General features: G+C 47.2%; 1 protein-coding gene and 1 pseudogene across 1 annotated transcript in view; both read left to right on the top strand.

The window, feature by feature from the left end:
* The window catches only part of LOC122692573 (immunoglobulin superfamily member 1-like), a 183,803-nt gene that overhangs the window by 100,138 nt on the left and 56,016 nt on the right, over window positions 1-27,649 (top strand).
* On the top strand, window positions 389-27,649 carry LOC122692577 (annotated as a pseudogene).

The raw sequence follows: 27,649 nt of genomic DNA, 5'->3' as shown, positions 1-27,649 counted from the left end.
CAACCTGCACTGAGCCTGAGATACCAGGTGGGTACATGTGATTTCTCTTCTGCAAAGAGTTAAGGTTAATGACATTTATCATGAGCTTGGGGAAAGCATCCTGCATGCTATACACCGAATCACTGTTTCTGTTTCCTGAAGGCAGCAAGACCTGTTCAAATCCTCCTACGTTTATAGTGTTCAGGGAAACAAAATTGACGCTCAGGACATGAAGTGACCTCAGTGACGAGGCTCAGACAGACTTCCATCCCTGTTGTGAGAGGAGGCTGCCCATCTTCCCCTGTGACCTGCACCAGGTTGACTGTACCTGCAACATCGCCCGCCTTCCGGATCCAGTGACTACGTCAGCTTTGCTCAGTCCTGCCTCCTGCCTCACAGAAGCAGAGCAATGTGGCCCACACTCCTCAGCCTCCTGAGTCTCAGTGAGTCTGGAAAGACACGGTAGGAGAGGGTTATGGTGGAACTTGGGGGTCTTCACGCCACTGACCAGGTTCCCTGGATGAGGGTGCAAGGAGCACGGGGTCCATCGGGACAAGCCATCTCTGACGGGCTTTTGCTTCTAGGATTCTGTGTGAGTCTGAGGATCTGGGCAGCTGTGGGTGAGTCCTCCCCATCCCTTATTTCTGTGTTAAGCAGAGCAGTCGAGGCTGAGGCAGATGACACAGGGGGGCAGGGTGAGACCCCTGTCAGTACACTGAGAGCCACATGCCCTGTGGATTTCAGGTCCTCCATTTGTCCTTGATACTCACCTTCACTCTCCCCAGAGGTTAGCCCAGCTGTGGCTCTGAACCTGAAGGGACAGTATGAAATCTGGGAGCTGAGAGCTGGGCCCCCTGAGTGCCATTTCTATCATGAGAGGGAGCGAGGGGCTGCAGCCCACAGACCCCTCTCCAACAAGGTGGCCTCACCAACCGACCCTTCACAACAGCATCTGCAGGACCGCCCACTAGACCTGACCCCAGGGGAGGGGCTGGGCATCAGGCAGGGCCACCTGGACCTGGTCCCACATTTGATGGAGGCTAGCTAACAAAGAAGCAGGGTTCATGGTTTCCTTCCTTCTTTTCAGTCAGGTGGCCTTTACTCTTCTTAGTTGTGTTACTGTTAGTCACTCTGTCGAGCCCGACTCTTTGCAACCCCATGGACTGTAGCTCACCAGGCTCCTCTGTCCATGGGGTTCCCCAGGCAAGAATACTGGAGGGGGTTACCATTTCCTTGTTCAGGGGATCTTGCCAACTCAGGGACTGAACCCTGCTCTCCTGCCTTGCAGGAAGATTCTTTACCATTGGAGCTGCAACAAACACAACAGGAAAGTCCTTTCACTTCTTTTCCATGCATCAGTTTTCTTGTGGTGTTTTCTTTTGTCTGCATCATGCAACTTGCAGATCTTAGTTTACTGATCATGGATTCAAGCTGGTCCCTTGACAGAGAAAGTTCCAAGTCCTAACCACTGGACCACCCAGGAATCCCCAGTATTTTGTGTTTTGAGAGAAAGTTTTATGACATTTTTTCTCAACCCATGGAGTTGCTCTTCTCCTGGGAATCTCCATGATGTCTGTCCTGGGTTGACTGTGTCTCTGTGTGTCCCCAAGTCCCAGGTGTCTTGAGTATCAGGGTGATGCACTTTAGGGGTGGACAGGTGGAAGAATTAAAGGGGAAGTGCCTATGAGGGCAGTGGGGAGAGGGGACCACTCCTATTTTCTTCTCAAAGCCTGTGTCTCCTTCTGTCCTAGGTGAATATGACAAGCCCTATTTGTCAGCCTGGCCAAGCCCCATGGTTCCCTTAGGACAGACTGTAACTCTTCGGTGTCACTCCAATTCTCCACTTAAGATATTCAGACTGCTCAAAACAGATGGGACCAGCTTGCCTGAGCTCCAGGGACATCATGTCAACACCTTCACCCTTGGCCCAATGACCAGAGAACATGCCGGGTCCTACACGTGTTCTGGAGCCTACTGGTCCACACACAGTGACCCCTTGCAGATTGTGGTCACAGATAGGAGGGGTCCAGCCCAGCCCGGGATGGCCGAGCCTGCAGGCTATCCGACCCTAGGTCCACATGTCAGTGCACCTAAGGCTTAGGCAGGTTTCCTAGCTAGGAGCAAACAAGGGAAAGAGAACACAGTCTCAGAGTTTAAACTCAGGATATTGAATAGAGGGATGGGGTGTCTGACTCAGGAAGGAGGAGCCTCGCCAGGCATTAGTTAGACAGGTTGAAGCCACTGCCTGCCAGCAGGGAGTATGGGAAGAACCCTGATCCAACACCTGCCACCCAGTCGGGAGCTGTAGTCCCCTATGAAGGGGGTGGAGTCCCAGTTAAGATGAAGTCAGCCCAGGTATGTCTCCAGAGGCATGAGGTGGGGGTCACATATGGGAAATGTTCCTTTTATTCTCCACCTCTGTCCCAATCTCCTGCGAGTCATCATCCACGTAATATCAGAAGAGTGTAAGCGGAGTCAGGGTATGAATCCTCAGAACCATCCCAGCCACCGTGCATATTAGGGATGGGATGAAGCTGAGAGCATAGCAACCCACTCCAGTATTCTCACCTGGGGAATCCCATGGACAGAGGAGCCTGGCAGGCTATACTCCATGGGGTCCCACAGAGTCAGACACGAGTAAAGTGACTGAACATGCGTGCATGAAGCTGAGAGAAGATCCAATAGCTAAAAAGCTTAGAATAAGCACAGACCAGGCTGGAGGTCTTGAGCAAGAGAAACAGAAAAGCATAAACTCGAGCCCGAGAACAAGGCTAAAGAGAATGCTACAGAACACACAGGAAGGGTAATTGGCTTTGCTGGTTCATGGGGAGGTTTTTCACACCTTCAGCCCTCAGGGGAAGCACTGAGGCGGGGTGACTCACTGAAACTCACAACCTCGTTGCTCCTAGGTGTGTTCACAAAACCCGCCATCTCAGCCCACCCAGGCCCCGTCATGTGGACGGGAGGGAATGTGACCATCCACTGTCACTCACTGCTGTTGTTTGACAAGTTTATCCTGCACCAGGAAAACAGCACAGGGCATTTCCAGAGACTTGGAGAGATTGTCCTGGGTGGGCATGACCTAGCTGACTTCTTCATTGGCCCCATGACTTTGGCGAGAGCAGGCATCTAGAGATGCTACGGTTCTCTCAGCCGCTCCCCCATGAGTGGTCAGCCCCTAGCAACCCCGTGGACATTGTCATCACAGGTGAGTGTGTACAGACCAGTCCCTTCTGCTGTCTGTGTCACAGAAGGTCTTGTGTCCAGTCCAGAATCAGTACAGGGAGACAATGACAGGCGTGCAGAGACGCTCAGAAACTCGGGAGAGGGAACAAACCAGAGAGAGAGTAGGTGTGAACACGGAAGGGAGAAGAAACAGAGCACCTGCCATGTGCTAAAGAGAAGACACAGCCGGTGACAGAGTGAAGCAGCAAGAACATGAAAGAACGATCAATGGAGAAAGATGTACGAGAGCAGGGACCCGGGCAGTTCCCGGGTCAGGCAGCCAATGATGGTTGGTTAAGGGGCTGGCTTCCCGCCTTCATGTCAGAGCTCCCTTCCTCTGCCAGGAGCACTGTGGTACCAGATGCCCTTGCAGTCTGGCCCCTGGGTGGTCAGGACGGAGGTCGACACCTTGAAGTTGCTCAGCCTTGTGGTTTAAGGCGTCCTTCTGCACAAAGAGAGGGGAGTGGTCCCTGCAAACCCTCTCCGCTAGGGGGTCCCTTCCAGCCCCTGGGGGTGGGCAGCGCAGCAATGAACAATCCCTCAAGAATCAGGCGGTCAAAGATCCTGTGAGAGTGTGGAAATTTCCACTCCATAATGTCTGCTTCTGGGTCAATACATGTTTTCTGAAGGTCCTAGTACTAGCTACTAGGTTCCATTTTTCAAGAGAACTCCATATCTCTTTGATTTTTTAAATCTAATTTTTCTCATTCATTTTTGTTGAAGTTTAGTTGATTTAAGATGTTGTTTATTCCTGTTGAACTGCATAGTGATTCAGCTATTCATATACATATATTCTTTTTTGAAAGAAGGATATGAAGTGACACTCCATATTTAAAGTTATGCTTGAATTTTCCCTGTGCTGGGTATTCGTTGCTGTGGGGCTTTCTCTCCTGGTGGTGGGCGGGCTTCTCATGCAGCGCTTCTCTTGTTGCACATCTCGGGCTTTAGTCCTCCGTTAAGCACTAGAGTTACTCCATGCTCTAAGATCAAGGTCTCCTCCTTCCAGATCTGACCAAGAAACTCTCGCTCTCAGCCCAGGGGGGCCCATGGTGAGGTCAGGAGTGAACGTGACCTTGCTCTGCAGCTCCGAGGGCCCCTTTGATCAGTTCCATCTCCTCAGGGAGGGGGAGAGCCTTGGGCGCCCGCTCGTTGGAGGGCAGGGCCCCCGCGGAGCACTCCAGGCTGAGTTCCCTCTGGGTCCTGGGACCCCAGCCCACAGCGGGGCCTACAGGTGCTACGGCTCCTTCGGTCACTCTCCCTATGTGTTGTCAGACCCCAGCGACCCCCTGCTCCTGTGTGTCACAGGTGAGGACCCTCCTCCTGGCCCACCTTTCCTGTTGCTCTTCAGTCGCTATGTTGTGTCCAACTCTTTTTGACCCCCTGGACTGCAGCACGACAGACTCCTCTGTGCTTCACTATCTCCTCCTCATGGATCACAGCCTTGTCCTGGGAAAGGGGCTTGTGTTACTCAATGAAGATACGAGCCATGTCACGCAGAGCCACCCAAGACAGACCAGTCATAGTGAAGAGTTTTGACAAAACATGGTCCCCTAGGAGGAGATGGCAACCCACTCCAGTGTTCTTGCCTGGATAACCCATGAAGAGTCCCATGCTTTACAGTACACTAAATCACTTTGTGTGGCCAAAAGTCCATTTGGCTTTTCCCATAACCTCTTACTCTATCACTGGGCTCTATCTCAAGGGCCCTGTGCTGCTGTCAGGGAACCTTGGGGCTTCTGGAGAAATGGAGGCAATGAGAACCAGAGAGGAAGAGTGATGGACAATGGCATCTCAACCCCCTTCCACCTCCTGTATGGATGCTCCTCATCAGCGTCCTGTCCATCCAGACAAAAAGAAAAGGGTCAGGATAGACCCAGGAGGAGTAGAGGCTGGGCGGATTTGGGAGAATTGGAGATTGCACTGGCCCCTTGCTCTTAATGTTTTCCCAGAAGCGCCTCTGGCATACAGGTGATTTTCCAATTAAGGAGCATGGATACTCATTCCTGGAGCACAGCGATTGTCTCTTGCTAACAGCTGTCTTTCATTGCCAGGCATATCTTTTGCCTCCTTCCACCACCTCTTCTCCAGGTTGGAACGTCTGCTCAATGCATTCTCGTGGAGGGACCAGAAGATCTCCCCTCCCCCATCAGTGCTCTGAGAAAAGACAGAGTCAAGGACAGGCAGGAGGTCAACCTTCCAGAAAGAATAGTCCTCCCTCAGTGGGTATGAGGAAGGTTACTTGCTCACCCCTTCTGTCTTTTTTCCCTTAGGATCCACTACAAGTCCTTGCCCATCACCCATGGATCCACACACCACAGAAGGTAAGCAAGACAGTCTCCTATCTCAGCAAATTTCTGAGATAGACACAGGATTCCTGTGTGAGTGTTGGTTCTACCACCTCCCAGCTCTGTGACTTTGGGCTCCTCAATGTAAGACATAGTTCTGGCGAGGCATCAAAGGAAAGACGACTTCAAGAGAAGTAGGTTACCTTTATTCAGGCAAGGAGGGGAGACAGTCGGCCTAACGACTAGGCTGAGCGCCGAAAGGGATCAGGGAGGCTTCATACTTATAGGGAGGTTGTGGAAGTGATAAGGTAAACGTCAATCAGGCAGGATATTTTGAATATTCTTTTGTTGAGATGACACTTGTAGTTGGGCAGGGGGTGATAAGTCTGGGCGGGTGTAGGGGGTGGTAGGTTTCCGGACAGGGGGTGATAAGTCCCAGATAGATGCAACTGGCCTGGAGCATCAGGATGGAACTAAAGTTATGCTTTGTTTTCTCCGAAGTTAGATGATTCAGCAAGGGGCCTTTGAGACTGCTGTTCTCTTTTCTAGGCCCAAAAGACTCCTTCACTCAACATTGCTATCATGTCAGCATTTGAGATCATGGTCTGTATTAGAACCAGGGAGGGCACTGAGTTTCTCATCTCTGGGACTGGGAATTTCTAAATTGGACAAAGGGAGACTGAGTGACTTGATCCCATGCTTAAGGGAGATGCTTATCCCCCTCCACCAGGGTCTTTGGGGAAGGATGGGGGGGTGGACAAGAGGAGAATTTTAGGGAGCACGTTAAATGTGTGCTATTCCTCTGTTAGTGTTTTATGAACAAGACGTTCCACAGTTCAGAAATAGAAGTGTCGTGTCTTCTTGAGGATTCCATTCCAGGTACATGTGGATGGAGGGGGAAATATATTGAGGATTAAATGGGTCTCCATTCATGCATAAACACCATGCCTTGATGAGGGGGAGCAGAGAAAAACTGCATCGGTGCCTGGGGAACTTGGTTCAGACCTCTGCTGGTCTTGCATGGCCTCTTTACTTTATCCACTGCTAGCATCTCTCCTGGATCCTTTGGTACGTCCTGGGAAGTGGAGTGCTGGGGTCCAGCCGCGGCAGGATCCAGGGGATACCCTCAGGATGAACGGCGTTGGCGAGAGAGAGAGAGAGAAGACACGTGAGACCAGCCTTGATAGGGCCAAGTCTGTGAGGGAGAGAGAGAGAGAGAGAGAATGACCAGACGGGGGTGTTTGCAGGGTCTGGCAGGGTCTGGCAGATTCTGGCAATGCTTTATTTTTTACCGTGGCTTTTATACCCTAAATTAGTACATTTCTAAGGGGAAGATAGTTTAACATTACATCAGCTTGTTCTTCACAAAACCAGGGTGTTTTCTGCATATTTTTTGTTTATGAGGGTCTTGTACATAATCTTCTGGCCTTGGGGCCTATTGACATTTTATGACCTAGGTGAATGCAAAGCTGTTTTCTGTAATCTATTCTTTAATGAACACAAAGGTCAGTCCTTTTGCAGAAGTTATCAGTGAAATTTATCTAAAAGGTTTACCACACGAAGACTCTGCAGCTTCAGTGAGGCAGCCCCTGTTTAGCATTCCTGGTTAAAATTAACAATTTTAAACTCTTATTTTTCTAAATCTTTAACTATAACCACTTTTAGAATAATATTTTTATGTTCTCTCATAGGGCTTCCTCACCCCCGAAGGGCTCTGTGCCTACTAGGGCCTTTATGTGATCAGGCTCTTCATGCTGTTTTATGATTAGGGTATTATAAGCAATCATGCATATTAGTACCAAGGGCATAAACGCATTTGTCTAACAAACTAAAATACCAGCAAAGGAGTTTAAATTAAAACACTCCTTTCACCCTTTATAATCTCATAAAATACCATCGCCCGGGAAACTTATTGATTAAAGTTCTAAATTGATTCTTATTCAGAAAGAGATCGGGGAAGGCCTTCTACCCGTGTCACAGAAATGAGGGAGTAGTCTATTGAAGCAAGCAGCAGAAAGACAGATATCATCTTTAAGGTGAGCGCCGGGGGCAGCTTTTCGGAATCCCTGAAAACCTGATCCGCCTTGCCCATCAGGTTTTCTCCCTCATGACCTTGTCATGGGTGGGATCTCGTGTGCAGCTCCAGGCAGTGGAGACCATAACTGATCAGGTTGAGAGCTGCTGACACACTCTGACACAAGGATACAATAAATCCTGTGTGTAGGGGCAGGGTGTATACAAGCAAAAACCAAACCTTCTGCCATTTGCTTGTTGGCAGAAGCACGGCTTCCTCAGGGCAACTCCAGCCAGCTGCACCTTCTCCTTAGGCTCTCAATAGCTTTCATCTATACCAGCATCTTCCTCACTGTTCTTGTCTGTCACTGGTTAACCAAAAAGTAAGTGTGAAGAGCCAAACTGTCATTGGTGTTCTATGCAAAATCATAAGTCTGAAGGAGGGAAGCACAGCGTCATCTGACCCAGGGGGAGGTGGGCTCAGAGCAGAGAATGGCATTTTCACTTCTTGTAGGTTAAGAACTGATTTCCGTTGTTGTATTCCCTGAAGGAATATCTTCCAGAGAACCATGGAACCTGTTCCTTATATGAAAATATGTGTTCATTTATTTCTGGCTGCAGCAGGTCTTGGCAGCAGCATGGGGGATCTTAATTGTGGTGCTGAAGTGTGGTTCAAGGCTCCAGAGCTCGCGGGCTCAGCAGTTGCAGCCTGTGGGGCTTAGCTGCTTCACAGCACATGGGGTCTCGGTTCTCCCACCAGGGATGGAACCACACTCTCTGCCCTGAAAGGGGCACTCTTTATCCCTGGCCACCATGGGCGTTCCAAGCCCTGTTCTTCCCTCCAGCCACAGCCATCTGCTCTTCTCCCCTTTATGATCTTGGGAATCTGCTGATACACATTAGAGGATGGTCCATAACAGAAGACGTAGGATGGGCTCCGTGTGTTTGCACAGGTTCCAGAGAGAGTCCCTCAGTGGCTGAGCTTGTATATGGGGTGGTTTTTTGTTTTTAATTTAGTGGAGTAGACAAGCTCAGCAACCTGGGGTACACCCTTGCTTCTTTTGGCTTTGATGTTCCCACTCAAGACATGGAACTCTAGAAGAACCACCGCGACCCCCAAGAACGTTGACTCTCTCCCATTTGCAGATGTTGCAATCATGGAAGGAGAGCCCAAGGCAGACAGAACAGTGAACGGCGAGGTGAGTCCTCCCTGCCCAAACCCTTGCCATAGCCCGAGCCCCTACAATGCCCAATGCCAGAGCCTTCGAAGATCACCTCTCAGTCCATCATTCACACCTCCTTCCTCTCAGAACTCTTCACCAGAAGACGTGATATACACCCACTTGAACCACAGGACCCTCTGTGAGAAATTGTTCACTCCCACTCCCCTGAACCCCATGCACCTCTCTGCTGATCCCAGTATGTATGAGGAATTCAATGTAAACCAAGACCATGCTGAGCCCTGACCTGCCCCATCCTTGAGCACACAGAATGTTATAAAAAAAAAAAAAAAGACTGGATTTCTTTTGAAAGGGGTTCCTCCATGGATACTCCTTCTCCTCCTGCAAAGCGGCCCAGCAGCTCTGAGGTGAAGAGTGGAGTTCAAGAATTATAGGATCATCTTCAGAAATCTCACAACCTATTAGTAATCCCCTGGCTATTCTAGTACTGTATTTTAGCTATCAGACCTTTAGGGAGAAGTTATTATAATCAATTGCACATACTGCGTAGGTTACCATGATCATTCTACTTTTTTAAAACTTCTAAGAAAGCATAAAAATTTGCAAGGAGAGTCTTTAAATTATTCAGTTTACAATAAAAGAAAGCCAATTAAAAAAGAAACCTCTGTTCAGTAATAGTTTACAAGGATGAACTTATTTACAAGACAGAAAGAGACTTGTAGACTTAGAGAACAAACTTAGAGTTACAGAGGGGAATGATGAGGGGAGAGATAGATTGGAAGTTTAAGACTGACATGTGCACACTGCTGTATTTAAAACAAAGTGCTTTCCATGAAACAGTAATAAAAGCAATGAAAGTTGGCAAAATAAAAAGATAAAGTATATTCTGTTTGAGACATCCAGTGTGGTGCCACTTGCCAGAAGAGGCTGCGTGTGTGAGTGCTAAGTCGATTCAGTCATGTTTGACTCTTTGCAATCCCATGGATGGTGTGTAGCTCGCTAGGCTCCTCTCTGCATGGGATTCTTCAGACAAGAATCCTGGAGTGGGCTGCTGTTCCCTTCTCAAGGGAATCTTCTTGACCCAGGGATCGAACCCACATCTCTCATGTCTCTTGCATTGGCAGGCAGATTCTTTACCACTGAGCCACTGGGGAACACCCTCAATCTTTTCCCAGCTGTGGGCACTGAGGCTGCTGGGGTTCCAGGGCTAGAAACAGGACAAGATCCCGATCGGTCTGGATCTGCAGTGGCCGATAAAGTAGTTACCCAGCCACTCGGTACAGACACTGACTCTACACGTGTGTGAGTAGAGCGTTCAGCTCTTCAGTCACACCCACCACGTTTCAAGTGCTCAGTAGCGTCATGTGGCCAGATGCCAGGGTGCTGGACAGGGCAGATGTTTAAAGAGTCCCATCATCACAGAGAATTCTACTGGACATTCCACTCCAGATCACTGAGGGGCTGCAGAGACAACACTTGCCCCAGGGAGGCTTTGTGTGTGTTGTGTGAATCCACTGATATTTGCAAGTTTTGTCTTTTTTGCTTCTTGTCACCAAAGCCAAGGATTTGAGAATCTTGTGCCTCTTAAGTTACCAGCTGGGTCACCATGTGGCTTGGCTCACCCAAGCCGTGGGATGAAGACCATAACACCATGAGGACCCCGGTGTGAACTGAGCTGGCAAATGGGGTGACGATCAAGCTCCAGCGAGCCTTAGTTGCTCATTGAGCTGTCTGTGTGTGATGTTTCTCTTGGCTTAGAACTAAACCGCCCAAGAACTCTCTCACCAAGAAATGTCAGGATCGCTAGAAGTGAAGACAGGCTGGGCTTCTGTGTCGCTACCACGACTGTTTCCATTTTTCCCCTAAGATTCCTTTTTTTTTTTTTTTTTGCCTTTAAGTGCTGGGACCAGATGTCATGATTTTCATTTTTTTGAATTTTCACAGTGTAGACATGAACCCCAGTTATTCTCATATTTCTTCTTTTAAAAAAATAATTGAATGTTAGCATTTGATGCCTGCATTCTGCTGAATCCGAATTCTTCAACCACTTACAGAAGATGGGTTTACCTGGGTCATGGGTGTATTTCTGTTGTGGCACCAATGCCTGGTCAGAGTAGGTGCTCTGCAATAATTTATGAAGTGACCGAAGACGAGAAGTAAATTCCATTTGTGGAGGGGACTGGGAAAATCAAGTTCTGAGTCCTATTTGGAGCCAGGCTGTGATGGCTGAATCAGGATGAAAACCTGGATTCCACCTTCTGGATCAGGGTGTCAGAACAGGCAAAAAGTGAAAGAAGTGAGACCTCAGGGCTGGGCTGAGATGCCATTGTTGCCAGGTAAACGGAGGGGTCACCCCCTTGCTGCGGGTCCACGGCCTGGGAGCCCTGCAGGGCAGCGGCAGCCCCCAGGGACCACATTCTGTTTGTCCTCTAGGGCCCCATGGTCTCCTCATCCCTACAGGGTGGGTGGGGGTTCTGGGCGCTCAGAGCTGCAGACATGCCTTCCATCCTCTCTGCACTTCTCTTCCTTGGCCAGATGTGGAGGGCAGGAGGGGACTGCAGGAGGGCATGGGACGCCCACCTTCCCCCCAGTTCACGGGAACCTTAGGGCTTGGGCAGGTAGAGGGCCAGGGATCCTGACAGGAAGAGAATCAGCCCAGGCTTTTGCTGGCAAATCTCTCACTTCCAGGGCTGTGTCTGGGCCAGAGGACCCTGAATGCTGCAGGTGGGCCCCCCTGGGTCTCCTGAGACCCATGTCTCACTTGAGCCCTGAAAACTTGGTGGGGGTGAGGTGGGGGCTCTGTGACGCTGGTGAAACCTGGAAGGGCTCCTGACCTGAGCTGGGGAGTGAGGAGTGGGGAGGTCCTGGGACTCAGCCTCTGACATCCTTCCAGGGACCTCCCACAAACCCACCATCTGGGCTGAGATTCTTTTGGGCAGCTTCAAAGTGCCCACGTGAATACACTGAATGCAGAGTTGGAATGTGCAAGTGAGTACACAGACCATCAAGGAGTATGCTGCAGTTGGCCTGCACTATTTGGAGCTGGAAATGGCAATGCATTCCAGTGTTCTTGCCTGCAAAACCCCATGGATAGGGGGCCTGCCAGGGGATAGTCCAGGGTGTCAAAAAGAGCCAGTCATGACTGAGCGACTTCACTTTCTTTCATTTCATTTTAAAATTTCTTTATTTTACAGGTTTCATTTTCTAACTTTCATAATATATATATTTGCGTGAAGATAGTTGACTTACAGAGTTTCAGGTGCACAGTGAGGTGATTCAGTTATATATATACACATGGTATTTTTCAGATTATTTTCCATTTTAGGTTATTACAGGATATTGACTATAGTTCTTGGTGCTATATGATAAACCTTTGTTGCTTCTTGCATATCTGTTTTTTTAATTGGAAAGTTAGCATACTATTAATACTTCTGTTTAAAAATTTATGGTACATTCCACTTCAGAGTTACGCTACACTGATAGTGAAAGGTTGATGCCAGACTCCCACCATGGCCTCATTGAAACTAAATGGAAAACAATGGCAATGTGAATTGTGGGAAGAAATAGTGAGTCTCCTTATGTTACTGGCAGGCTTCCCTGGTGACTCAGAAGATAAAAATCCACCACAATGCAGTAGACCTGAGTTCGATCCCTGGCTTCTGGAATATCCCCTGGAGGAGGAACTGGCAACCCACCCCAGTATTCTTGCCTGGAGAATCCCCACTGACAGAGGAGCCTGGCGGGCTGCAGCCCATGGGATCACAGGGAGTCAGACACAACTGAGTGACTAGGCAGAAGTACAATGTGACTGGTGGCAGGACAGATGACTGCAGCAGTCGGGGAGTTGATAACACTTACCATTCAAAGGGAGAGCCACACACCTCTGGCTCTGACTTCCTCTTGGATCTGTTCCTTCAGCTCTAACCCTTGGGCTCTGCTGTCTGCTTACTCATGCTGGCTCTTTGGTAAAAGAACGTTGCCATGAGCTTGGAATAGAGGAGAACCCACTCTCAAGGCTGGAGAAGTCAATGGCAACATACTCTAGTATTCTTGCCTGGAGAACTCCATGGACAAGGAGTCTGGTGGGCTACAATCCCTAGGGTGGCAGAGTCGGGCGTGACTGAGGGACTAAGCCTATTCTCAAGGCTCTGGACTTGAAAGGTATGACACTTTCCCATTCGTACAGAGATAAAAATTTGGAGAACACACAGAAACTTTTGTCTTGTTGGGGGCTTAAAGGGATATTATGACCAGTCCTACGTGGAAAGCTTCTAGAACAAAGGGTTCCTGTATTAAAACTTTTCCACAGTGGAGTGGAAGTAAGTATACCTATGGCTGACCTGTGTTGATGTATGGCAGAAGCCATCACAGTACTGTAATTGTCCTTTAATTAAAAATAAGTCAAGGGGAAAACACGCTTGGAACAAGAATTCTCTGATGGTCCAATGGTTGGAAATCTGCCTGCCCATGTAGGGGACACAGGCCCGGTCTCAAGAATGGGAAGATTCCACATGCCTCAGGGCAGTTAAGCCCGAGGGCCACAATCCCATGTGCCTAGAGCAGGTGGTGCACAACAAGAGAAGCCACAGTGATGAGAGCCCTGTACACAGCAAAGAGCAGCTCCCCTTCCAACCGCTAGAGAAAGCCTGTGCCTAGCGACGAAGACCCAGCACAGCCATTAATTAATTAATTGAAAGTGGGCAACAGCCAGCTATGCCTCCTCCCCTTTTAGAGTGTGTGTGTGTGTCTGTGTGTGTCTGTGTGAAAGTGTGAGTTCACAGGTGGGTATTTAACCTGTATTTTTCTCTCCTCTCTAGGAATTTTCTTCCCCATGGGCTACGGTTATTTTACCTTCAGTAAACACTCTTTGAACATCCCTCCCCTTCAAAAAAAGCACATCTAACTCTGATAAGATGATTCCTGGGGCACAAGTGCACCATCTGGTTGGTCTGCTGGCTTTCCAAATAAAGTCACTATTCCTTTCCTGAAGACCTCATCACTCTGCCCAATGACAAGCAACAATAGGTTGGACTCAGAGCACATTCATGAGTCACTGGAAGAGGTGTCATTCATTTTAGACAAAATTGGAATGTGTCACTCTCACAATTTATATCAGTGCTTTAAAGGAGGTAATTAGCCTCCAACTAATAAAAATAAGTGAAAAAAAATGAGAAAGATATGCAGATGGCCAACAGGCATATGAAAAGATGCTCAGCATTGCTCATTAGTAGAGAAAGGCCAACTGACACTGCAATGAGGTGTCACCTCATACCGATCAAAATGGCCGTCATTAAAGAGTTGATGAATAATAGATGCTGGAGAGCATGAGGAGAAGAGGGAAACCCTCTTACACTGTTGGGGGAGTGTTAGCTGGCTTAGCAACTGTGGAAAACAGTATGAAAGTTCCTCAAAAGAAACCTAATACTGAACTTCCATATGATCCAAAAATTCCAATCCCGAGCATATATCCAGAAAAAAACTTTACCTTGAAAAGATTTGAAACAAAGGGAGAAGAACCAAATCAACAAAATTGGAAATGAAAATGGAGAGATCACAACAGACAACACTGAAATACAAAGGATCATAAGAGACTACTACCAGCAGCTCTATGCCAACACAATGGACAGCTTGGAAGAAGTGGACAAATTCTTAGAAAAGTATAGCTTTCCAAAACTGAACCAGGAAGAAACAGAAGATCTTAGCAGACCCATCACAAGCATGGAAATTGAAACTGTAATCAGAAGTCTTCCAGCAAACAAAAGCCCAGGACCAGATGGCTTCACAGCTGAATTCTACCCAAAATTTAGAGAAGAGCTAACACCTATCTTACTCAAACTCTTCCAGAAAGTTGCAGAAGAAGGTAAGCTTCCAAACTCATTCTATGAGGCCACCATCACCCTAATTCCAAAACCAGACAAAGATGCCACAAAAAAGAAAACTACAGGCCAGTATCACTGATGAACATAGATGCAAAAATCCTTAACCAAATTCTAGCAAACAGAATCCAACAACATATTAAAAAGATCATACATCATGAACGATGGGCTCTATCCCAGGAATTAAAGGATTCCTTAACAACTGCAAATCAATCAATGTAATACACCACATTAACCAGTTGAAAGATAAAAACCATATGATTATCTCAATAGATGCAGGAAAAGCCTTTGACAAAATTCAACATCCATTTACGATTAAAACTCTCCTGAAAGCAGGAATAGAAGGAACATACCTCAACATCATAAAAGCTATATATGACAAACCCACAGCAAACATTATCCTCAATGGTGAAAAATTGAAACCATTTCCCATAAAGTCAGGAAAAAGACAAAGGTGCCCACTCTCACCACTACTATTCAACATAGTGTCGGAAGATTTGGCCACAGCAATCAGAGTAGGAAAAGAAATAAAAGGAATCCAGATAGGAAAAGAAGGAGTACAACTCTCACTGTTTGCAGATGACTTGATCCTCTACACAGAAAACCCTAAAGACTCTACCACAAAATTACTAGACCTAATCCATGAATATAGTAAAGTTGCAGGATATAAAATTCACACACAGAAATCCCTTGCATTCCTATACACTAACAATGAGAAAACAGAAAGAGAAATTAAGGAAACAATACCATTCACCATCACAACAAAAAGATTGAAATACTTAGGTGTATATCTACCTAAAGAAAGAAAAGATCTATACACAGAAAACTATAAAACACTGATGAAAGAAATCAAAGAGAACACAAATAGACAGAGAAATATACAGTGTTCATGGATTGGAAGAATCAATATTGTGAAAATGAGTATACTACCCAAAGCAGTCTATAGATTCAATGCAACCACTATCAAGCTACCAACGGTATTCTTCACAGAATTAGAAAAAATAATTTCACAATTTGTATGGAAATACAAAAAACCTCAAATAGCCAAAACAATCTTGAGAAAGAAGAATGGAACTGGAGGAATCAACCTGCCTGACTTCAGGCTCTACTATAAAGCCACAGTCATCAAGACCGTATGGTAGTGGCACAAGGAAAGGAATATAGATGAATGGAACAAAACAGAAAACCCAGGGAGAAATCCACATACCTATGGACACCCTATCTTCGAAAAAGGAGCCAAGAATATACAATGGGAAAAAGACAACCTCTTTAACAAGTGGTGCTGGGAAAACTGGTCAACCACTTGTAAAAGAATGAAACTAGAACACTTTCTAACACCATACACAAAAATAAACTCAAAATGGATTAAAGATCTAAACAGAAGACCAGAAACAATAAAACTGCTAGAGGAGAAAATAGGCAAAACATTCTCTGACATAAATCACAGCAGGATCCTCTATGACCCACCTCCCAGAATATTGGAAGTAAAAACAAAAATACACAAATGGGACCTGATTAAACTTAAAAGATTTGCACAACAAAGGAAAGTATAAGCAATGTGAAAAGACAGCACTCAGAACGGGAGAAAATAATAGCAAATGAAGCAACAGACAAAGGATTAATCTCAAAAGTATACAAGCAACCCCTGCAGCCAATTTCAGAAAAATAAATGACCCAGTCAAAACATGGGCCAAAGATCTAAACAGACATTGCTCCAAGAAGGCATACAGATGGCTAACAAATACATGAAAAGATGCTCAACATCACTCATTATCAGAGAAATGCAAATCAAAACCTCAGTGAGGTACCATTACACGCCAGTCAGAATGGCTGCTATCCAAATGTCTACAAGCAATAGATGCTGGAGAGGTGTGCAGAAAAGGGAACCTTCTTTACACTGTTGGTACGAATGCAAACTAGTACATCCACTATGGAGAACAGTGTGGAGATTCCTTTAAAAACTAGAAATAGAACTGCCATATGACCCAGCAATCCCACTCCGGGGCATACACACTGAGGAAACCAGAACTAAAAGAGACGCGTTCACCCCAATGTTCATTGCAGCACTGTTTATAGTAGCCAGGACATGGAAGCAACCTAGATTCCCATGAGCAGATGAATGGATAAGGAAGCTATGATACATATACACAATGGAATATTACTCAGCCATTAAAAAGAATTCATTTGAATCAGTTCTAATGAGATGGATAAAACTGAAATCCATTATACAGAGTGAAGTAAGCCAGAAAAATAAACACCAATACAGTATACTAATGCATATATATGGAATTTAGAAGGATGGTAATGACAACCCTATATACAAGACAGAAAAAGAGACACAGATGTATAGAACAGACTTTTGGGCTCTATGGGAGAAGGCGAGGATGGGTTGATCTGAGAGAACGGCATCAAAACATGTATATTATCAAGTGTGAAACAGATCGCCAGGCCAGGCTGGATGCATGAGAGAAGTGCTCGGGGCTAGTGCACTGGGATGACCCAGAGGGATGGGATGGGGAGTGAGGTTAGAGGAGGGTTCAGGATGGGGAACACATGTAAATCCATGGCTGATTCATGTCAATGTATGGCAAAAACCACTACAATATTGTAAAGTAATTAGTTTCCAACTAATAAAAATAATTGGGAAAAAAATTAAAAAAAAGAAAGCTGTGGTACACATACACAATGGAATATTACTCAGCCATTAAAAAGAAAACACATTTGAATCAGTTCGAATGAGATGGATGAAACTGGAGCCCATTATACAGAGTGAAGTAAGCCAGAAAGATAAACACCATTACGGTATACTAATGCATATATATGGAATTTAGAAAAATGGTAATAATAACCCTATATGCAAGACAGAAATAGAGACACAGATGTATAGAACAGACTTTTGGACTTTATGGGAGAAAGCGAGGGTGGGATAATCTGACAGAACAGCATTGAAACATGTATATTATCAAGTGTGAAGCAGATCGCCAGTCTAGGTTGGATGCATGAGACAAGTGCTCGGGCTGGTGCACTGGGGAGACCCAGAGGGATAGGATGAGGAGGGAGGTGGGAGGGGGGCTCAGGATGGGAACACATGTAAATCCATGGCTGATTCATGTCAATGTATGGCAAAAACCCACTACAATATTTAAAGTAATTAGACTCTAATTAATAAAAATAAATGAAAAGAAAAAAGAAAAAAGATTCATGCACCCCTATGTTCATAGCAGCACAATGTACAATAGCCAAGACATGGGAACAGCCTAGATGTCAATCGACAGATGAATGGATAAAGAGGATGTTGAAAATGCCTATAGACACACACAATGGAATACTACTCAGACATTTAAAAATGAAATCATGAGATTTGCAGCAGCATGGATGGACCTGGAGATTAACATAGTAAGTGAAGTAAGACACAAAGACAATTTTCATATGATATTACTCATATGTGGAATCTAAAAAGAACATATCAATGCAACAGGAACAGACTCACAGACATAGAGAACAGGCTTGTGGTTGCCAACGAGGAAAGGATTGAGAGCTTGCGATTAGCAGATGAAGTCTATTTATATGTAAAATGTGTAAACAATGAGGTCCTACAGGATGACACAGGGGATTCTATTCAGCATCTTGCTGTAAATCATAATGGAAAAGAATACACTGGTCAAGCTGAATCAATCTGCTGCACAGCAGATATGAGCTATACTTCAATAATTTTTTTAATTAAAAAAAATTTGCGGTTTATATATCTGCAATGAAAGAATACTTGGCAGTAAAAATGCACAAACTGAAACAACAGAGAATACAGATCAATTTTGAAGCATGATATTAAGTAAATAAAAGGAAATTTAAGAACCCTGACTGTACTCTTACTCCATTACATACATAATAATCAACAGGACACCAGATTTATTACCTAGGGAGCATAACTAATCTAAGCATCCCCACTCCTGGCAAATTGGTACAGAATCACAGCCCTTACTGAGGTTCTATCATGTTCATGAACAAATGCTAACCTGGGTGTGTGTCTGCCCTTGGAAAAAGATGGAAAATTTTGTCCTGGTTTGGAACTGATTGTTGAGGACACATCCCTCACTCAAGCATTCTGGAGCTTGGAAGTCTCTCCTTTACACATTTTTATGTAGAAAGCAAGGTTGTCTACCTTTTCTGGCAAAACAATTCCACCCCCCCAAAAAAACCCACATTAATCTTGCACACATTTTTTTGTGTACACATGTGGTCCTTGGATTGGAAAGGAAGAAAGAGAGACAGAGAGAGTGTGTGTGTGCAAAGTTTCCACTCATAGTCAGGAAATAATTTCAGATGAAAAGAATAGTCAGGGGAAGATAAATATCACATGATATCGCTTATTGGTGACATCTAAGAAAATGAACTTATTTACAAAGCAGATTCACAGAGAATGACCTTATGGTTACCAGGTGGGATGGTGGGTGGGGGGAGCGATAGATTGACAGCTTGGCTTTGACATATACACACGGCTATACTTAAAATGGATGACCAACAAGGACCTACTGGATAGCACAGGGAACTCTGCTTAATATTCCGTAACTAGCTAAGTGGGAAAAGAATTTGAAAAGCAATAGAGGCACGTCTGTGTATAACTGAATCACCTTGTTGTACGCCTGAAACAAACAGTTAGTTTCTTAATCACCTATACTCCACCTCAGAATTTTTACAAAATGTTCAAAAAGCCATAATACGCATGTCTCCTTCTCCTATAAGAATGCAGAATCAAAGTCTCTATTAATGAGTCCTTAATTGGCAACCTGCACTGAGCCTGAAATACGAAGTGGGCACCTGTGATTTCTGTTCTGCAAAGAGTTAAGGTTAATGATATTTATCATGAGATTGGGTAAAGTATCCTGCATGATAAAACTGGATTTCTTCAGAAGGGCTATCTTTCTTATGAAGATCATCTTTTAAAGCATTTTTATTTTATCAGGGCAACATACCATCTCTTATGTAAAAGCATGAGGGGATTGTTGGAATTCTTGGACATTCTGGTGGAGGATATATATTAATTATAGTTGTTTTCTCTGCACTGAACCCCCTGGTTTGTTTTATAGAGAATGAGTAACAACATGTCAACCAGGAAAATGAATTCCAGGTTACATGATTGAAAAAAAAAATTCTTTTAAATTCAGGAGCAGAGAGGCCTTAGAAATCTTTGCTGAAAATAAATCAGTGTGGTTTTTTTTTTTTTTCTTCTGTGGTTACCATTAGACAGTAAGCAGTTAGTAAGCCTGCACATTTTTTTTTGGTGGGGGGCTGGGCTTCATGCCTCCAAGCATCTCATCTTAGTTCCCCAACCAGGGACTGAACTTGGGCGTTCAGCAGTGAAGCCAGGGAGTAGCCACTGGACCACCAGGGAATTCCCAGACCTGCACAACTGAAGTAGAACTCGTCATCAAAAGAAGGAAAGGAACTGAGTCAATCTTTCTTCAAACAAGATATTCATAGAAATTAAGCCTCTCAGGTGTTAAAGAATCTGCCTGCAATGCAGGAGACCCGGGTTTGATTCGTGGATTGGGAAAATCCCCTGGAGAAGGAAATGGCAACCCTCGCCAGTATTCTTGCGTGGGAAATCCCATGGACAGAAAACACAGTGGTATACAATCCATGGGGTCACAAGAGTTGGACACCACTTTGCAACTAAACCACCACAACCAACATGGTATACACTGAATCACTGTTAACACTTCATGTGGCAGCAAGACCTGTTCAAATCCTCCTATGTTTACAGTGTTCAGGGAAACAAAAAGTGATGCTAGGGTCACGAGGCCTGCTCAGTGACGAGACTCAGACAGACTTCCATCCCTGTCATGAGAGGAGGCTGCCCATCTTCCCCTGTGACCTGCACCAGGCTGACTGTACCAACAACACCGCCCGCCTTCCGCATCCTGTGACTCGGTCAGCTTCGCTCAGTCCTGCCTCCTGCCTCACAGAAGCGGAGCCATGTGGCCCACAATCCTCGGCTTCCTGACTTTCGGTGAGTCTGGAAAGACACGGCAGGTTTGGTTTATGGTAGAAATGGGAGGTCTTCACACCACTGACCAGCTTCCCTGGATGAGGGTGCAAGGAGCATGGGGTCCATCGGGACAAGCCATCTCTGATGGGCTTTTCCTTCTTGGATTCTGTGTGAGTCTGAGGATCTGGGAAGCTGTGGGTGAGTCCTCCCCATCACTGATTTCTGTGTTCAGCAGAGCAGTCAGGGCTGAGATAGATGACACTGGGGTGTGGGGTGAGACCCCTGTCAGTACAGTGAGAGCCGCATGCCCTGTGGATCCCAGGTCCTCTATTGGCTTGATACTCATCTTCACTCTCCCCAGACGTTAGCCCAGCTCTGGACTCTGGACCTGAAGGGACAGTATGAAGTCTTGGAGCTGAGAGCTGGGGCCCTGAGTGCCATTTCTATCATCAGAGGGAGGCAAGCGGCTGCAGCCCACAGACCCCTCTCAGAGAAGGTGGCATCTCCTACCGGCCCTTCACAACAGGATCTGCAGGACCACCGGCTAGACCTGACCCTAAGGGAGGGGCTGGGCATCAGGCAGGGCCACCTGAACCTTGTCCCACATTTGATGGAGGCTAGCAAACAAAGGAGAGAGGTTCATGGTTTTCTTCCTTCTTTTCAGTCAAGTGGCTTTTTCTCTTCTTAGTTGTGTTACTGTTAGTCACTCAGTCGCATCCGACTCTTTGCGACCCCATGAAGTGGAGCTCACCAGCCTCCTCTGTCCATGGGGTTCTCCAGGCAAGAATACTGGAAGGGGTTGCCATTTCCTTGCCCAGGGGATCTTGCAAGCTGAGAGATTGTACCCTGCTCTTCTGCATTGCAGGAATATTCTGTACCGTTTGAGCTACAACAAATGCAACAGGGAAGTCCTTTCATTTCTTTTCCATGCATCAATTTCTCTGTGGTGTTTTCTTTAGCCTGCATCGTGCAGCATGCAGGATCTTAGTTCCCTGATCAGGGATCAACCCAGGCCCTTGGTAGAGAAAGTGCTGAGTCCTAACCACTGGACCACCAGGGAATCCCCAGTGTTTTGTGTTTTGAGAGAAAGGTTCTCAAAATTTTGTCAACCCAAGGAATGATTCTTCTCCTGAGAGGATCACTTCTCAGAATCATATTCTTAGAATCTCCATGATGTACATCCTGGGTTGACTGTGTCTCTGTCTGTCCCCAAGCCCTAGGTATCCTTGAGCATCAAGGTGATGCAGTTTAGGGGAGGAGAGCTGGGAGAATTGAAGGAGAAGCGCCCATGAGGGCAGGGGGGAGAGGAGACTGCTCCTATTTTCCTCTCAAAGCCTGTGCCTCCATCTCTCCTAGGTGGATATGAGACGCCCTCTTTGTCAGCCTGGCCAAGCCCTGTGGTTCCCTTAGGAGAGACTGTGACTCTTCGGTGTCACTCCAATTCTCGACTTTCTGGATTCAGACTGTTCAAAAGAGATGGGACCAGCTTGCCCGAGCTCCAGTCACATGATGTCAACACCTTCACCCTTGGCCCGGTGACCAGAGAACATGCTGGATCCTACACATGTTCTGGATTCTACTGGCCTCTCTCTCTGTGGTCCAGACACAGTGACCCCCTTCAGATTGTGGTCACAGGTAGGAGGGGTCCAGCCAGCCCGAGATGGATGAGCCTGCAGGCAATCCTACCCTAGGTCCACATGCCAGTGCACCCAAGGCTACTCAGGATTCCGTCAGGAGCGAGCCAGTGAAAGAGAACCCACTCTGAGAGTTTAAACTCAGGGTGTTGAATAGATGGATGGAGTGCCTGAGCGCAGGAAGGAGGAGCATCCCTCGGCATTAGTTAGACAGGATGTGGCCACTGCCTGCCAGCAGGGAGGATGGGAACGACCCTGATCCAGCACCTGCCACCCAGTAGGGAGCTGTAGTCCCCTGTGAAGGAGCTGGAGCCCCAGGGGGGAGTCTCAAAAATGTCTCCAGAGGCATGAGGTGAGGTCACAGATGGGTTCCACTTTTCCTCCACTGCCTTCCCAATGATGCCAGTCATCAGCCACGTTATAAGAGATGTATGTGAAGGGAGACATCCTCAGAACCACCCCAGCCCCTCAAATGCAAATTAGGGATGGGAAGAGGCTGAGAGCATGGCAACCCACTCCAGTATTCTCGCCTGGAGAATCTCATGGACAGAGGAGCCTGGCGGGCTACAGTCCATTGGGTCCCACAGAGTCAGACAGGACTGAAGCGACTGTGTATGCATGCATGAAGCTGAGAGCAGATTCAACAGCTAAAAAGTTTAGAATAAACACAGAGGAGGCTGGAGGTCTTGAGCAAAGAGAAAGAGAAAAGCATGAGCCAGAGCCTGAGAACAAGGCTAGAGAGAATGCAACAGAAGAGACAGGAAGGGTAATTGGCTCTGCTGGATCACGGGAACATTTCTCACACCTTCAGATGTCAGTGGAAGCGCTGAGGTGGGGTGACCACTGAAGCTCACAACCTCTTTTCTCCTAGGTGTGTTCACAAAACCCTCCATCTCAGCCCACCCAGGCCCCTTCGTGCAGGAGGGAAAGAATGTGACCCTTCACTGTCAGTCACAGCTGTTGTTTGACAAGTTTATCCTGCACCAGGAAAATAGCACAGGGCATTTCCAGACACGTGGAGAGACGTTCACGGGCGGGCATGCCTCAGCTGACTTCGCCATTGGCCCCATGACCTTGGGGAGTGCGGGCACCTACCGATGCTACGGCTCTCTCAGCCGCTCCCCCTATGTGTGGTCAGCCCCCAGCGACCCCGTGGACATCGTCATGACAGGTGAGTGTGTCCAGACCAGTGCCGTCTGCTGTCTGTGTCACAGACGGTCTGGTGTCCAGTCCAGCATCAGTACCGGGAGACAATGACAGGCGTGCAGAGATGCTCACATACTCAGGAAGGGGAACAAAGCAGAGAGAGAGGAGGTGTGAACACGGAAGGGAAAAGAGAACAGAGTACCTGCCATGTGCTAAAGAGAAGACACAGCCGGTGACAGAGTGAAGCAGCAAGAACGTGAAAGAACGATCAATGGAGAAAGATGTACCAGAGCAGGGACCCAGCCAGTTCCCAGCTCAGGCAGCAAACGATGGTTGGTTAAGGGGTTGGTTTCCCACCTTCACGTCAGAGCTCCCTTCCTCTGTCAGGAGCGCTGTGGTACCAGACGCCCTTGCAGTCTGGCCCCTGGGTGGTCAGGACGGAGGTCGACACCTTGAAGTTGCTCAGCCTTGTGGTTTAACGCATCTTTCTGCACAAAGAGGAAGCAGTTGTCCCTGCCCACCCTCCCCACTATGGAGTCCCGTCCAGCCCCTGGGGGTGGGCAGGGGAGCATTGACCACTCCCTTAAGTTTGAAGTGGTCTAAGGTCCAATGAGATTCTGGCAATCTCCCGGCCATAATGTCTATTTCTGGGTCAGTACTATGTTTTCTGATGGTCCCAGCAGAACCTAGTAGGTTCCGTCTTTCAAGAGAACCCCACATCATATTGATTTTTGAAGTATATTTTTTATTTATTTTTGTTGAAGTCTAGTTGATTTTTGATCTTGCTAATTCCTGTTGCACATAAGACTGATTCAGTTGTTCTTATACATATATTTCTTTTCAGAGAAAGGATATTAAATGACAGTCCATTATTAAAGTTTTGTTTGAAGTTTTCCCTGTGCTGGGTATTCGTTGCTGTGGGGCTTTCTGTCCTGGTGGTGGGCGGGCTTCTCATGCAGTGCTTTTCTTGTTGCACACTTCGGGCTTTAATCCTCTATTTAGGACTTGAGTTTCTCAATGCTCTAAGATGAAGGTCTCCTCCTTCTAGGTCTGTCCAAGAAACCATCTCTCTCAGCCCAGGGGGAGCCCGTGATGAAGTCAGGAGAGAATGTGACCTTGCTCTGCAGCTCCGAGCATCCCTTTGACCAGTTCCATCTTCTCCGGGAGGGGAGGAACCTTGGGCGCCTGCTCGCGGGACAGCGGGACCCTCGCGTATCACTCCAGGCAGCGTTCCCTCTGGGTCCTGGGACCCCAGCCCACAGTGGGGTCTACAGGTGCTACGGCTCCTTCAATCACTCTCCCTACGCATGGTCAAACTCCAGCGACCCCCTGCTCCTGTCTGTCACAGGTGAGGAACCCTTTCCTGGCCCAGCTTTCTTGTTTCTGTTCAGTTGATAAGTTGTGTCCAACTTTTTGTGATCACGTGGACTGCAGCATGACAGACTCCTGTGTCCTTCACTATCTCCCCTTCATGGATCACAGCCTTGTCGTGATGAAGGTGCTTGTGTAACTGAACGAAGCTATGAGCCATGTCGTGCAGGGCCGCCCAAGACTGATGGGTCATAGTGAAGAGTTCTGGCAAAATGTGGTTCCCTGGAGGTGGAAATGGTAACTCACTGCACTATTCTTGTTTCCAGAGCGCCAAGAAGTGTCCCGTGCTTTACAATGCACTAAATCACATTGCATTGGCCAAGAAGTCCATTTGGCTTTTTCCATAACATCTTACTATATCACTGAGTTCTGTCTCAAGGGCCCTGTGCTGGTGTCAGGGGAACCTTAGGGCTGGTGGAGAAATGGAGGCAATGAGAACCAGAGAGGAAGAGAGATGGTAGATGGCATCTCAACCCGCTTCCACCTCCTGTATGGGTGCTCCTCATCAGAGTCCTGTCCATCCAGGCAAATGAAGAAAAGGGTCAGGGTAGACCCAGGAGGAGGAGAGGCTGGCTTGATTTGGGAAGATCAGAGATTGCATCCGCCCCTTGCTCTTAGTGTTTTCCCAGAAGCACCTCTGAGACACAGGTGATTTCCCAGTTAAGGAGCATTGATACACATTCCCCGAGCAGAGAGAATGTCTCTTGCTTACAGCTGTCTTTCACCACCAGGCATAACCTTCCCACATCCTTCCACCATAAGTTCTCCAGGATGGAGGGTCTACTCAATGCATTCACAGGAAGGGACCAGAAGCTCTCCCCTCCCCCTTCAGTGTTCTGGGGGATGGCAGAGTAAGGACAGGCAGGAGGTCGTTTCAGAAAGAATAGTCCTTATTCAGTGGGTATGAGGAAGGTTACCTGCTCACCCCTTCTGTCTGTTGTCCCCTAGGATCCACTACAAGTACTTGCCCATCAACCATGGATCGACACACCACAGAAGGTAAGCAAGACAGTCTCCTATCTCAGCAAATTTCTGAGAATACAGAGGGTTCCTGTGTGAGTGTTGGTTCTACCACCTCCCATTTCTGTGATTTGGGCTCCTCAACATCCGTGTCTTGTCAGCATTTGAGATCATGGTCTGTATTAGAGCCAGAGGGGGCATTGAGTTTCTCGTGCTCTGGGACTGGGATTTTCTAAATTGAAGAAAGCGAGACAGAGTGACTTGACCCCATGCTTAAGGGAGATGCTTATCCTCCCTCCACCAGTATTTGGGGAAGGATGGCGTTGGACAAGAAGAGAATTTTCGGGAGCACGTTAAAGATGGGCTATTTCTCTGTTAGTGTTTTATGAACAAAACATTCCACAGTTGAGAAATAGAAGTATCTTGTCTTCTTGAGGATTCCATTCCAGGTATATGTGGATGGAGGGGGAAATCTATTGAGGATTAAAGCAGTCCCCATTCATGCAAAAATACCGTGCCTTGTCATACGGGCAGCAGAGAAAAACTGCACTGGGGCCTGGGGGGCCTTGGTTCAGACCTCTGCTGGTCTGCACAGCCTCTTTACTTTATCCACTGCTAGCATCTCTCCTGGATGCTTTGGTACCTGCTGGGAAGTGGAGACATAACTGATCAGGTTGAGAGCTGCTGACACACTCTGACACAAGGATACAATAAATCCTGTGTGTAGGGGCAGGGTGTATGCAACCAAAAACCAAACCTTCTGCCATTTGCTTGTTGGCAGAAGCACGGCTTCCTCAAGGCCACTCCAGCCAGCTGCACCTTCTCCTTAGGCTTTCCGTAGCCTTCATCTATACAAGCATCTTCCTCGCCATTCTTCTCTGTCACTGGTTACCCAAAAAGTAAGTGTGAAGAGCCAAACTGTCATTGGTGTTCTATGCAAAATCATAAGTCTGAAGGAGGGAAGCACAGTGTCATCTGACCGAGGGGGAGGTGGGCTCATAGCAGAGAATGGTGTTCTCACTTCCTATAGGTTAAGAACTGATTTCCGTTGTTGTATTCCCTGAGGGAATATCTTCCAGAGAACCATGGAACGCTGTTCTTTATATGAAAATACGTGTTCATTCATTTTTGTCTGCAGTAGGCCTTGGCAGCAGCATGGGGGATCTTAATTGTGGTGCTGGGGTGTGGTTCAAGGCTCCAGAGCTCGCGGGCTCAGCAGTTGCAGCCTGTGGGGCTTAGCTGCTTGACAGCACATGGGGTCTCGGTTCTCCCACCAGGGACAGAACCCACACTCTCTGCATGGGAAGGAGGACTTTTTATCCCCGGCCACCAGGCACGTTCCAAGCCCTGTTCTTCCCGCCAGCCACAGCCATCTGTTCTTCTCCCCTTTATGATCTTGGGAATCTGCTGATACACATTAGAGGATGGTCCATAACAGAAGACGTAGGATGGGCTCCGTTTGTTTGCACAGGTTCCAGAGAGAGTCCGTCAGTGGTTGGGCTTGTATATGGGGTGGTTTTCGTTTTTAATTTAGTGGAGTAGACGACCTCAGCAACCTGGGGTACACCCCTGCTTCTTTTGGCTTTGATGTCCCCACTCAAGACATGGAAGTCTAGAAGAACCACCGCCACCCTAGGAGTGTTGACTCTCTTCCATTCGCAGATGTTGCAATCATGGAAGGAGAGCCCAAGGAAGACAGAACAGTGAAGAGTGACGTGAGTCCTCCCTGCCCAAACCCTTGCCATAGCCCGAGCCCCTCCAATGCCCAATGCCCCAGCCTTCAAAGATCACGTTTCAGTCCATCAGTCACACTTCCTTCCTCTCAGGACTCTCCAGCAGAAGACGTGATATACACCCACTTGGACCACGAGACCCTCTCTGAGAGATTGTTCACTCCCACTCCCCTGAGCCCCATGCACCCCTCTGCTGATCCCAGTATGTATGAGGAATTCGATGTAAACCAAGACCATGCTGAGCCCTGACCTGCCCCATC

The sequence above is a fragment of the Cervus elaphus genome, chromosome 4 (assembly GCF_910594005.1).
Source record: "Cervus elaphus chromosome 4, mCerEla1.1, whole genome shotgun sequence".
Taxonomy (NCBI): domain Eukaryota; kingdom Metazoa; phylum Chordata; class Mammalia; order Artiodactyla; family Cervidae; genus Cervus; species Cervus elaphus.
The sequence above is the reverse complement of the archived record's forward strand: the minus strand, read 5'-3'. Positions and strand labels throughout refer to the sequence as shown.